The sequence below is a fragment of the Lycorma delicatula genome, chromosome 3 (assembly GCF_047948215.1).
Source record: "Lycorma delicatula isolate Av1 chromosome 3, ASM4794821v1, whole genome shotgun sequence".
Classification (NCBI taxonomy): Eukaryota; Metazoa; Arthropoda; class Insecta; order Hemiptera; family Fulgoridae; genus Lycorma; species Lycorma delicatula.
This window is the reverse complement of record NC_134457.1, coordinates 53,910,000-53,925,268: the sequence shown is the minus strand read 5'-3', so window position 1 is coordinate 53,925,268 and position 15,269 is coordinate 53,910,000. Positions and strand designations below refer to the sequence as shown.

The following is a 15,269-nucleotide window of genomic DNA, read 5'->3' as shown; positions in this document are numbered from 1 at the left end:
TCTTTTGAAATTTCCTTTGTATTTCTTAACTAATTTACTTAAACAAAACCTTTAATTAGAAATATATTTATTATACACTATTACGATAATGATATAATAATGTGTACTACACGAGAATAAAATATTTGATCTTGTAACTGAAAATATATAACTATCGATTAGAACTAATAAAATTGGTACTGGGAATACGATTGGTTGTTAGTATCTTCTTTTATCACTCGTCAAAAATTTTCGGAACAATTACATCCCATCACACACCTTGTATTCAATGTTATCAAGTTTAAGAGCACAATTATAGTATTGTTCAAAAAAATAATGAATTCATAATTTTATTTAAAACCTCTTCATTAAAGTCTACCGTTACTTCAAATTAGGTATGTTAGAGATTGCTGCCCACAAAAATTTACGTTTTTTACTTTAAAATTAGATCCGTATGGCTTAAAAGTGTAACACCAACAATTTAATTAAAGGTCGCTGGTTCAGATAAATTAAAATTTTAAATATAATTAATATAGCAGACCTCCTCGCTATTGTTATCGACCAGTCGCTTGTCTTTAATGGTGGAACAAGTCGATGACCCAAGTATTAGTCTAGCCACCTTAATTTAATTAGTTAATTAGTTTGGCTGAGTAATTTTTTGGCTATTTCAACATAACTCCTGAACGCCCTGACTGGATAGTTCCTTTAGCGCAGGAGGTACTTTCAGCAACATAATAAAACAATTAAACGAGTTAATTTTCCAGTCATAACTATGAAATTTCTGATGTTTTTTTTTAATTCAACTCATTTTTCTTACTAAACGGAGAATTAGTGTATATTCTATACTGCAACTCTTTTATACAAAAAAAAAGTTCCATTTATTTTTGCTTATAATATGTGTCCCAATCTTTCTTATGGGTATGCCACGGATAGAAGATCTGAGGTACTAGAGGGATTAATCAAATTTTCTTTTTCTGGGAATAATAATGTTTCCTATACGGTCAGTCCCTATTATGAACAAACTGAAAGTATCACTGGGAACTTCGAATACCAACTGAATTTTGGTAACCTTGACACGCTGGTGTACAACAATATATTAGGCTGCGGGAAAAGCAATGAAAACTCATCTTAAACTTTCCTTGCAACTCCTGGCACAGTAATGTTGTATTGTTTTTGTTTTTATTATCGTTATTGTTGTTACCGTTATACTCGTAATTATGATATTCTTGTTCTTGAGCAAACCTGTGCAATTTTTTGCCATCATTATTCCTCTTTTGACGTTGAATAAAACTAAATTCGGGTACGGCAACTAATTATCTTTAAGCATTTACTAAAAATATGTCATGAATTACTATTATTTTTATTATCATTTATAAATTAACTCTCTAGAATAAATTTACAGTTTCATAAATAAATACATGTAATTTGATTCGATGCGTAAAAAATTTGTCTTTTATAAGCAATACGTTGTTATACTATAGTTGTTAGAAGCAATTTGTTTTTACATTATCCTTATAGAATTTTTATAAACCTGTAAATTGGATAATAAAAAATCGACAGGTCTTTGTAAGCGATGACCTACAAGTAATTTCAGCTGTAGGGATATTTTTTAATTATTACGCTATACTGTTGTAAAAAAAAGCTGTAAAAAATAATGAAACTCACAGTTACTCTACGTGTGAAAGTAATTAATGATCATACCAGCAATATACACACATTAAAACACGTCCTACCCATATATTCTTCATTAAAGGGTTTAGCACAAATCATTTACAATATTTAACACAAATTTCTAAATGAGATTTTCAAATAGTTTTCATATTATCATTCTTAACCCATCCTTAAACAATATCAAACTTCATTAAAAAGAAATTAAATCGAAAGATTTAAAATATATCAGAAAATTAAAAGGAATAAACCCCATAATCAGTCCCCAACCCCATAAAGTCTGCAACTCTGTGCAAAATGTAATTTTATCACCTAGAATGCGAATGAAATTTGCAGCAAATGTAGATGAAGACTCAATTTTCTGGAACCCCAGCGCGTAACAAAAATAAATATCTTTGTAAAACAACTGAACTTAAACTTTTACGACTATTTTTAGAAATATAATAAAAAGATAAATCAAAAATATTTCTCAAACATAATCTAAATAAAACGATATATTATCGATATGTCTTTTGATCTGAATGAATAAAATAGAATTAAAAATTACTTATAGTACTTTTTTACATCTAGATTGCCTTCTAAATCGATTTTCTTAAAGCAGTCTTCAGACATGTAACAGTAAACGTCCCGATGAAATAAAAGAACTACTTATAAGATAAAGAAAAATCTATTTATGAGGCTTTTAGGAAAAGTTAATATTAATAATTCTTATTTTAGCTACTTAATGATCAGAGATTTCAAAACAATTTTTCTATTTACGAACCCGCCAAGTAACTTATATGTTATATATAATCCCCAAACTTATATGTTCACCAAATTAAATTTTAAATACTGAAGCCGAAATGGATTTATATGATAAATATCATTAGTTTTAGATAAGAAGATTTAATATTAAAGAAAATTTTCATTTTCGAATAATTTTTTAAGATCTAAAGTAATTTTACATGATAAGAACATCAGACCGTCATAATTTCAAATTATACGAAATACTTATCAAATATTTTATTTCCATCTTGTTTATCCAGATTTAATTGATATTAAATATGCACTTTTTTATTAATTTAGCGTAAATATAATAAATGTTTGCTTTATGTAACAGTACATTTATAATTTGACATGAAGAGTAATTTTAGAAAACCGAAAAAACCTGCTTAAAAAATATTATGATTCAACCATTTGATTCATTTTATTTGATTTCAATGTAAATTTAAATAATTTTACATTCTGGTTCTATGTATTTTTTCATTTAATCTATTTCATTTAACTTAATTTTTCAATTTAAATGTTTTATCTTTGTTTTTTTTATGTATCATGTTATAAAAATTATACATTTTTATTTAGTTAAATATTGTATTTTTAATAAAGACTGTCGAAGCAGGAGCGATATAAAATGCCGAATAGCCCGAGCGAAAAGTGCTTTAACTCAGAAATATAATTTGCTTACATCAAAAATTAATTTAAACGTCAAATACTTTCGAAAGTTTATGTCTGGAGCGTAGCTTTATATGGTAGTGAAACTTGGACGATCGGAGTACCTCAGATGAAAAGATTCGAACCTTTTGAAATGTGGTGCTATAGGAGAATGTTAAAAATAGATGGGGGAAAAAGTGACAAATGAAGTGGTGTTGCGGCAAATCGATAAAGAAAATAGCATTTGGAAAAATATAGTTAAAAAAGAGACAACTTATGACATATATTAAGGCACTTAGAATAGTCGCTTTAATATCGGAGGGACAGGTAGATGGGAAAAATTGTGCATGCAGACAACGTTTAGAATGTACAACAAATTGTTATGGATGTAGGATGTAGAGGGTATACCGAAATGAAACGACTGGCACTATATAGTAAATCTTGAAGAACTGCATCAAACCAGTCAAATGACTGAAGACGAAACAAATGAGTTCTTTTATTAATCATCCTGTTATAATATTAACTCGCGGCTAGTGCTCAAGGTTTCTTTTGCTAGCTGCGTCAAGGATAAATATGTTGAATAAAATTGTATATGTATCTTTCAATTGACAATAATATTACAAATTACAACCAAATCTAAATGGTAGTTATATCCAACGTTTACTTTTTATTGTGATACTAACTACGCATCTAAAACCTGAATCATTATATTTCATAGTTATTTTTATAATTACAGATATTAGAAAGATTTTTAAGAAAATAGGAGGAGATTTACGATTTTTGGTGCCTCTCTCATAAATGTTATTTAGGTTTTAACTTATTTTTATCCGTTATCGATCGATGACGATTGCATTAATGAAACATATTTATACCAATATAACAAAACTGGATATTACTATTACTATCCTCTTTTGATTACTATTCGACACACCCTGCTAACAAAAATGTATTACTTCTTTTTTTTCTACTTATCCGAACTAAAATGTTCTTATTTCGAAAACTACTAATAGGATAAACTTACAAGGAAATTGATTAGATATTTTCTACGTTTTGTCTACCTTCATTACTGATGTTTGGAGCATCAAATCCAGTATGGTGAATTTCATAGATATTTAGAATGTTTAAAAAAAATTTGTGTTTTAAAAATGATGAAGGAATTAGTGTACAAAAAAGGAAAATAAATTAGGATACGGCTCGCATATGACATGGTTTCGTTAGGAAATAAAGCACAGGATATTCTAAATAAAGCAAATAAAGCACAGGACGTTTTCGAAATAAGGATATGATACGACAGATTGTAGAATGAAAATTAATATTAGGAAAACAATAAACGTTTTGAAAAAACAGGAAAAGAATTGAACTAAATCAGTACAGATGCTTGGGTACCATGTTAACAGAATATTGCAAATATGAAAACGAAATAAAAACAAAAATAACAATTGATAAGGGAACATTTAACATAAATGGAAAGTTATTATATAATGCAGTGATGTTGTAGTTTGTATAACAATTTATATATATATATATATTGTGATGAACCTATCCATCAAAGAATAAAGAGGTAAGAAAATAGAGTACCATGTTCGCTGGTTGAACTACTTCTTTGTACAAGCCAAGATATCAATCAAGGATAATTCTACCGTAAGAGCTGCAACAAAAATTAATAATGAGATTCATAAGAAACGATGATTAACAATAATCGTTCAATAATAATTACCGATCATTAACCTAATATATTAGGTTTAAAGTATCGAATTTTGCTAGAGTATTAAGCTGAAGAAAAGCATCCAATGAGGTTTTATTTGTGGAGTATACTTTTATATGAATGAGAAACATGGACACTAAAAAAAAGATACTAAAAAAAAAGTTGAAGATATTTGAAAAGTGGGCATAGAGAAGATTAAAAGGATAAAGTTAAAAATGAAGAAGTAACGAGAATATTTAACAAGTGGAGGATGTTAATCACAAAAATTCGAAATAGAAAAGCTAACATTAACAGACTAGTACCTATCAACAGAGGAGAAGGATTGATTAAGTAGTACTAAAAGAGTCGTTAGACGGTGGAAAAAAGAGTATAAGATAATATATGATCTAGAATTAAATGGAAGCTATTAGAATCCTAAACGTTCAGCTGGAAATAGAGGAGAATAGAAATGGTTATGTTGTAAAGGACCTGTCTTATGGCAGACTACCGTATGATGAAGAAAGAATCATTGAACAAACAAAATATGGTTCAATAAAGCAAGACAGCAGAATAATACTATTTAAATAGTGAAGTTTTACAAAAGCTTTGTAAATGGCAACTGAATGAACACGGCATTGCTTTATACATTTTGTTTGTTTTAGTCGATTAAAAGTAGTATAATAAGTTGGAAAATCTTACTCTATTTTTCTTTTATAACTATTTTTCGATCATGGAAACATAGGAGTTTCCATTCTTGTTATTGAATTGGTTTGTTAAACTTAAATTACTTCTTCTTCTTAACTGTTACTCTTTAAGAACGTATTGTCTAGTTAATTAAAATATAATCTTTAATGAGTCAACTTAAAACACATAGTAACGATTTAAAAATCTGACTTGGACAATATATGTATGCCTATTAAATTACATTTACACATTTTTTTTTTTTTTAAACAAAAAGTACATAGAATTTTATTTCATTAAAAACTTCTGATTTTTTTTTTTTATTACTGAAATATTATTCATCTTAATTTTTTTTTACAATGACACGTTAATAATTATTAATAAATCAATATATTTAAATTTAAAAAAAAAGTTAAAAAAGAAAATTAGACAAAGTTCTTTCGAACCGATGTGCCTTCTCCTAAGACCCAAATATTTCATTAATTAAAATTTCATTTGGCTATAACTCTGGAACCATAGAAAATAAGTACCACTTATGACATATCGTTAAAAAGCTCTCAATGAGGGCTTATTACTGCAGTTAAGAAAAAGTCCAAAATCAAATTTTTTTGGGTATTGGGCTTTGTTGGACATTTTTGGTTAAGTCGATTACAATCAAAAGGGGAGTTGAACAACTAGATGTTACAACACTCCTAAATCTAAAATTTCAACATCCTACGGCTAATCGTTTTTAGTTATGCGATGATACATACGTACAGAAGTTACAACGAAACTAGTCAAAATGGATTCAGGGATGGTGAAAATGGATATTTCCATTGAAATCTAGAAACAGAAATTTTTCGCGATCACAATACTTCCCTTACTTCGTACAAAGAAGTAAACATGTATAAGTAAAATTAATACGAACGTTCGAGTTAAATTATTATGTAATGTTTACAATTAAATAATAATAATAAAAAAAATAAGGTAAATATTAAAATAAGCATTATCTAATTATATAAACATTGGTACTTTATTTGATGAATCCGGCACCTCTATAATGCGATGAATTATCCGCTCGATATACCGAGAGGCAAGATTCGTACGTTGAATCTTGATCCTCCTGGCCGGATGACAGCAATTAAGGAACAATTCGGAAATCATAGAGAAATATTGAGCATAAATTGAAGTTAACAATCTTGAGTTTTTTTTAGTAAAGTCACATCTCTATTACATCAACACGTATCTACGAATAAAAACTCACGCTCGTGTTTATTACACCTGTCTTAAAGGTAACTATTATCATAAATATAACTACTGATTCAGATACGTTTATACAGTCAAAGGATACGGTAATAAAATCGTCTATAACTAGAATACAAACTTTTTTCAACAGTTTTGATCCTGAAACTTATCACAAATATTCATTAAAACGTAAATTAAGAAACTTATGAGAGTTTTCTCAGAAATACGAAACAACGCAATCAAACGTAGAATTAGATTCTAACGACAAAAGGCGAGCAGACATCAGAAACCAAGTAAGACTTAATGTCTCAATATACCTTTCAAATGAGGCTCTACATTTAGAATTAGTTTCGGATTTAACTTTGGAAGCTTTTATCGCCGCACTCAGACCGTTTATTACACGTTATTCCGAAACAAAAGTTTTTTGATAATGAAAGTAACTTTAAAACTACAAATAGATTTTTCATACATCATTTTCGAAATTTAACTCAAAGGAATTCTAACAATACTCATATCTTCACTCCTTCGCAAGGAATATCAAAGTCTTTCTTAAACGATAAACTGGGTATACTTTTTCGGATTTTACTTATAAAACTATACAAAAAATATCCTTAGGATGGTAATTTCTCCTTCGCTCTCCCCCTGTCTTCCATTTTGTAATTTTTATGTAATAATTTATATCTCAAGTCCGGACAGACGAATCACATTAATATTTGGTAAGCGGTAATAAAGTTTTAAAATTATAAAAAAAACCAGTACTTAAATACTTTCGCAAATTACAAAATGGCGGCCATCTTTATTTTTCAATCCGTTATATCTCCATAAATATTAGTTTTATCAAAATTTATGTTATTTGCTAATATATTAAGCGTTTTATTTTGAACAAAATGACATTTTATTTGTTTAAATCGGTTAACAAATAGTCGAGTTATGGGAGAAAATTGATGTTGTAATTTTGTGTCGTAATTATTAGGTCAATTACTATGAAAAAAATTATTACTTAATTTGATACTAATTTGTAATACTAGAATTAACAATAAATAAAAACTATCAGTATTTCATCGAATTGAACATAAGGTGGAGAACATGAAAACAGACACATAATTACAACATCAATTTTCTCCTATTGTGAAGGATAGTATATCCCTTCATGCCTACACTTCGACGGATTACGGGAAAACGGGATAAATAGTGTTAAATATCATCTTCTTCGTATTATAAGACAAAATGTTCTTAATTTCGAGGAAAATCTACCGTACTCACACAAATTGAAACTGTTTAATCTCACGCCCTTTATAAACTGTATCTTTGAATTCGAGGGTTCCACAACCACTGACTCCCAGATACTTCCTTATTGAATCTTCACCGATTACAATTCCTAACCCTAATATCGGTTTGCTGAAACTTCTATTAATTGCTTAGGCTGTTGGTAATTAATTCAAAAATTTACGCAATCTATATGGAATGTTTGGTCTAAGTATTACTTACATCATTTACAACAATGTAACGAACGGTAAACTACTAAGAAATACTTATGAGAAGGAGATTTAGTTTTAATACTGGACGAAAATATAGCTCCCTTACAATTGAAATATTGTTTGATAACAAAAACATTTATGGGATCACACAACCTAGTACATGTTGAAGATATAAAAACCACAAATGGGATAATTCATAGGCCAATAAATAAACTGTGCTTATTACCGATTGTGAAAAATTGAAAAACGGTTATTAACATTTTTTTTTTACTTTCCATGTTTAGAATGGTAATTCTTATCTGAGTTCACTTATCTATTACAGATACTCAATTCTACAAGAGAAGCATTACGTAATAGTCCATTTTGAACTATAACATGTGGCTCTCTCAAGGATTTACTTACTAGGAGGTTTTATCATCTCTTAAACATTGCCTAAATATGAAAATCCGATCAGGCGAAGTATTTGCGGTTAATTCCCTTATTAGCGACTTACTTCTGCAATGAACTCAAATGTGTATGTATAAAAGTTTTCGACATCTTTACGAAATCTACTACGTGAGAAGTCCAATACGCATTATAACTTCTGATCTCTCTCAAACGATTTGCTTATTAGGAAGTTTTTCATCAATTGCCTAAATAAGAAACCGTCCAGACAATGTACATATTTGCAGTTTACTACCCCGTTAGCCACTTATGTAGTAAATCCTGTTATAGATTTTTTTTATTATTGATATAATTATAATAAGTAAAATTAACAGTTGAAAAACGTGTACGTAACCGATTCTTGAATAGTAAGTTCTGTATAAAATTTTCTTTTATAATTCTTGCTTCATATTTGGGTTGATCAGATAATACATAGTACTAGAAGGTACTGGTTATATAAATGAATAGTAAACAAACTTTTTAAAGTTAGATTCTTGTTTATCACATGTTTTATGTTTAGTAATAATCTTTTAAACATCGTTGAAGATCACCATTATAATTTACATTCTAATAAATGAATGATTTAAAATAATTAATTTAAAATTAAATTTTACACAGTTAGGTTATTAGCTCTACCCACCGGGTTGGTCTAGTGGTGAACGCGTCTTCCCAAATCAGCTGATTTGGAAGTCGAGAGTTCCAGCGTTCAAATCCTAGTAAAGTCAGTTATTTTAACACGGAATCGAATACTAGATCGTGGATACTGGTGTCTTTGGTGGTTGGGTTTCAATTAACCACACATCTCAGGAATGGTCGAACTGAGACTGTACAAGAACTACACTTCATTTACACTCATTCATCCTTTGAAATATTATCTGAAAGATAAATTACTGGAGGCTAAAAAGGAAAAAAATGATAGGTTATTAGCTCTATGTGGGGGGGGGGGAGGAATGCGTGGAGTGCATACCCGGACCACAAGTAGGTTAGGAACGGAAAGGGTAGTAGCCCTCCTGAGGAAAAGTACCTCGGCCGTCCGGAAGAGGAAGAGGAAGACAGAAATCTCTCATGATTCAGGGGTGACCCCGATGGGAGGTCCAGGACTGGAACAGGGTGGGCAGTCTACGCCGCGACACACGGGTGCGACCGAGGCAATGTCTTCTAGGCGGTTACCGGTCACCCCTTGTTGTATTTAAAAAATGGTCCGAAGAAAGCTCTAGACCAACCGGGTTGGTCTAGTGGTGAATGCGTTTTCGCAAATCAGATGATTTCGAAGTCGAGAGTTCCAACGTTCAAATCCTTGTAAAAACAGTTACTTTTATACGGATTTGAATACTAAATCGTGGATACCGGTGTTCTTTGGTGGTTGGGTTTCAATTAACCACAAATCTCAGAAATGGTCGACCTGAGATCGTACAAGACTACACTTCTCCTACACTCATACATCATCCTCATTCATCCTCTGAAGTTAATACCTGGCGGTGATTTCCGGAGGCTAAACAGGAAAAAAGGTTATTAGCTCTAATGTTATTCGTTTAATACTTTTACCAAGACTAATATAGAACATTATTTTTCCAAGGAAATAGCTTCAAGAAGAAAAAAAAGCGACTACGGATCTTACAAAATTATTTATACAGTATAAAAGTAAGTCCATGTGATTGAACAAGTATTTATTTGGTAAATATCCAGAGTGTTGTATTTTGAGATATAAAAAAAATATTTTTTACAAAAAAACAAATTCAGAATTATTCCCGCTTGAATTTTTAACAGCAAGGACTTAAAATAGAATTATTAAGATTAGACCTATTTAATATTACAGAGAAACGACATTTGTGACTGATATTTTAAAGGAAATTCAATAAAGGAAAATTTTATTAAACTTCTAGTTGCGGTTTTCCTTCATCGTATTTTAGTTTGTTTTTTTTTTAAGCTGATCGTTCACCCTATTTTCAGAAAAGAAATCTTGTTACACAAGTAAATCCCATTTATTATTCTTGTAGACATTACCGTACTACTTTCCGTCGAACTTAAAAATAAGATTCTCTAACATTGATACCAAATAAAAAGCACAAGATATACCGAAGCACTTTATGTAATGTACATTTATACAGTTATATTTGACAAGCCAATATCGATAACAGCCTATGATTTATGTAATTGATTATATATAAAGTATTTCATTCAGCTACAATTAAGGCTATATTTAATCCAATTTTCAGTCACAAAATGGCTTAAAACTTTTATTAGTTTCGAATTATTTTATTAGAAAAAAAATTATATTTTTTATCCTCTCTAATTCTTATTTTTTATACAACGCAAAAGTAATCGAATTTTAACATTTACATTGAATCTAGGATAAAAATACTTATTTTTTCTATTAGTAATACGTTTTTTTTGTGCTTTATATAGTATAACTATATAGATAATTAAGGTTATTAAGAGGAAACTACTTAATAAAGTTATTTAAAAATCCAAAATTTTAAGTCGATCTGGAAATATTTAACATTATTTCTAAACATTTTTTGCCTCTCATCTAGAATAAACTTTATAAAAGTTTTGAAAAATATTTAAAGCAAGGGAAATAGTGCAAAGGAACAAAAAACATGTATTTTAATTGTAAAGGAGGGAGACAAATTTAATCAACTTTTCTCTAAAATGCCTCCGAAAAAAATCGAAATCTGATTTTTTTTGCATTATACCCTCTTTAACAAAGTTTGAAAAAATAATCATCAATGCCCCATACAAAAAGAAATATTTGAATAAAAAAAAAGAAAATCGGTTCGTTCAATCCTGAGACGTATTTTGTATTATTCTTCCGATCTATAAGTCGAATTTAAGTAGGTCAGTTTGTTTTGACGTTTTTATAATGAGATAGTTACTTGCGGTTTGGTTTTCGTACAATAAAATTGGTGTTTAGTCATTGGGTTATTGAAAATCGAAACGTGTACTCAGAGGCAAATTTTTTCAAAAATGTTATTTTCACACATATTTCAATAAGAAAATTATATCATGAAATAAAATATCTTTAATTATTAGAGGCTTTCACAAAGTTGTTTTTATTTTTTTTTAACTCCATAAAGTCAAATTCCAACATTCAATTTGGGATTTTGAAAATGTTCACTTTCTACCTTCTGCCAAAATTCATTGGTACACATAAATATGTGAAGCAAAATTCCTGTTCTGTTGAAGATTTATACTATTTAAATAACACAAGGAATATCAATTTTCTCTTCAAGAATAATTCTAAAATCCAATCCGTAACGAACAAAAAAAAAAAATATAGGAAATTGTCAAAATAGTAGTTCTTTTTTGCGTAACAGTACAATACTTAATATTTTTTGTTGATCAAGAGGAAAAAAAAATAATAAAAAAACGGAACTAATTAAGAATGGCATTGCGACAATATTATGTTATTAATAATAATAATATTCCTAACTACGCGTAATCACTATAGGTAGGTATCATGAAAAAAAATTGTGTTTAATTATTCATTTAGTAATAATAATTAATAATTAAAAATATTAACCTTGAAATTTTTGTCAAATAAAGAAATCTTGGATTATGTTTTGTTATTGACGTTTAAATTAGCAGCGGCAGTAGACGGCCAAAACCAAGTAATGGTCTAAAGCTATCAGCACCAATTCATAGAAATAAAAAAATATTATTTTCACGCAAAACGTTTATTAAATAAATAAAAAATTCTTTTAACTTTTATTACACCCAGTAGCGTTCCAAAGGCCTACTTAAATGGACTCTCAACAAAAGTTTTTTATTTAAATTTTATGTACATTAATTGTTTTTCATTTTAAATATTTGTTAAATACACGCTACGCAAATAAACCACAAAAAGTTATTAAGTTAAAGTCGAAACTTTATTTGAAATTTCAAATAAATTTTAATATATAAATTATTGAAAATTTTATTTTTTTTTAATTAAGACTTTTAAGTATTTTGTTTAAGTGCATCCTGAGCAATAAAAGTTCTTCCAAGAACAAAATAATTCTCCAATGAGGAAGGTTATCCCTTAAAAAAACAACCTACGTTATTTCAACCATAGTTAACTTTCCAATGTTTAAAATTTTATTTTAAATTAAACCGTTGTTTCACCATGAGAAAATATTTTTATAGACAGCGATAAGTTAGCTTGCTTCAGTTTTAACTTATTATTCGTTGTTATAAACACGAAGAATATTATTACAAATAGACAAAATAACCGTATTAATAATGTAAAAGCAGACTCCTTTTTAAAATATTAAATCTTTTTTAAATTAATTTATTCTGTAGGTAATATTTAAATCACAAAGCACCTCACGAAATCATCAATTGATAAGGGCCCTGGAAACGGCAGAGAAAGAGCCTTGTAATGTTTCAACAACACTGAAATTTTACTCACATCAGGGGCTTAGCAATTTAAAAAAATCCCTTTCGGCACGCGGGAAGGCGGAGGTAGATTTCTTCGGTGCAAAGTAGGGAATAAAAGAGATTTCCATCTTAAAGTTAAGAAAAACTTCACTCAAAACGATAATGGTTGCACGTGTAAAAAGTTTCACATGTTTAGCATACGACAAGCCCCATCTTCTTACAATTCCAGCAACATTTTGGTCATCCCTAGCCGTAACGGTTGGTCATATAAAAACTTGTTTCAGATAAAAGTTTTAGGTAATGTTTAGAGGACTAAGGATCACTTTAAACCGATTCGATACTATGTCTATTAAGGAAAATATGATTTTTTTTTTGTCTTCAAAACCCCATTTTTTCCACCCCCTGGGCCAATCGCTGGTGATATCAAAAAGCTTTACTTAGCTAAGTTTTAGGCCCTTAACTAAAGAATAGTAGGAATTTTAAACGAATTCTATATTTACTTAATAAGAAAGTTATAGAGATATTTTATTTTTTCGGAAAAAACCCTATTTCCAACCCCATGATCCGATTTCATCCATTAACGAACTCAACCGAGATTTTGGGTCGTTATATTTTATATATCAACTGAAAAGTGATTGGCGCAAAATTACGGCAGTTATTGTGTCCACAAAAAAGCGAAATAAATAAATAGATACATAAATGTATATATAAACTTTTGAGCTGACGGTGATTTTGAAGTCTGGGGGATGTGAAACGCGAAGAAATGTCGAAATTTTCCGGAAATCGAATCATGATACAATAGGTAGGTAGGAATCATGGTCATTACAATAGGTAGATTTCTTATGAAATCTACCTGAAAATAAAATATAGCAATATTTCATAAAACATACGAGTCTAAAGGAACAAAAGTGGTCAGGAGCTCTTTTACACCACATTCTTTTTAACAGAATCTTAAAAAATTAATATTTCGTTATCATACATTTCTCGGTTCAATGTTGTAAGTTACAACCCTTTTATTAACTATTTTTTATTGTTATTCTAAGTATATTTCCTATTATTCTAGGTAATAAACGAGTTTAATTGTGTTTTGTACAAAAAAAAGACATACTTACAAATTAAATGGTTACAATATATTTACAATATTTCAATGGTTTGCAAATTGAAGGGAGACTAATCTCAAAGAAAAGAAATTCCAGAATTCTTCAGCACAATGATGTTTTTCCCACCTGGAGGCAAAATTTTGTTTTACAAAAAAAAATATAAATTCTTATTGCGTGGGTTCCGAGATAGTTAAATATGTATTTATACCCTCCAGAATCAATTTCCAGAGTTCATTGGACTTGTGATTGACGTTTTTCTCCCAGGTTTTTACTGTAAATTCATTGATTGTATTGTTTATTAAATTATCACAAAATGTTGTGTATCACAAAATGATAAAAAATCGGAGGGAGAGAGGAGTAACAATCGATATATTGTGCGTGATTCGTTAGTGAACGTATCGACATTTAAAAAGTAAAATTTTTAGATTCAATAGTTTCTCATTAAAACAAACAAACCCGTTTGATATTAATAAATATCAACCAAGTCAATATTTTAATAAAATTATTAAATATTTAACGATAGACTTTAAAATTAATAGGAATTTCACTTCCAAAGCTATTCTAATCTAATTATCAGTTTCCGTAAGTATTCGGAAGTGCTTAAAGACCCCCATTATAACAGTTGTTGTAACGTATATTCTTTTAAAGAAAGATTAATTTTGATATGCCTTTGGAAGAAACAGCTCCATCAATCTTAAAGTAAAATGTTTAATAATGTATAATTGTTTAAAAATATTATGACGTTTTAATATGCTATTCAGTGAATAGATTCAACAAAAATAAAATTTAAGTTTATGAAAATAAATAAATACAGTAAAAAGTAAAATATTAATTGATCACAATTACACGGTTATAATCACAATTATCAAAATCTGGAAGAAAAACTGTAAGCTTTTCCCATGACGTGTATTTTAAAATAATATTTGTTTGAAAAACGAACATTTTACGATCCAAATTACATCACATTAATTAAAATCATTTATTTTTTCCCTAATTTTGTTAAAATTCATTATTTCATACTTTAATAGAAATATTTAAGAAATTACTCGCTGTAAAGGAACAAAATTGAAATAATAATAATAACAATAATACCATTGAATCATTTTTTAACTGTTTAAAATTTAACAGAAATTTTTTTTTAACAAAAAAAAATTTATATTAGTTATTATTTTTATAATAGAATGGTCTATTAGGCACAACTGCTAGAAGGATTTCCTACTGATAAATCGATATTTTAATGCAAAAATGAAGGTTTTCCACGTA

The 15,269-nt window shown here is 28.8% G+C and overlaps 1 protein-coding gene and 1 long non-coding RNA gene across 5 annotated transcripts in view; one reads left to right on the top strand and one right to left on the bottom strand.

The window, feature by feature from the left end:
• LOC142321604 (uncharacterized) overlaps window positions 1-15,269 on the bottom strand; it is an 816,200-nt gene that overhangs the window by 710,189 nt on the left and 90,742 nt on the right. The gene's annotated exons all lie outside the window — the stretch shown is intronic.
• The window catches only part of nAChRbeta1 (nicotinic acetylcholine receptor beta1), a 356,989-nt gene that overhangs the window by 290,468 nt on the left and 51,252 nt on the right, over window positions 1-15,269 (top strand). The gene's annotated exons all lie outside the window — the stretch shown is intronic.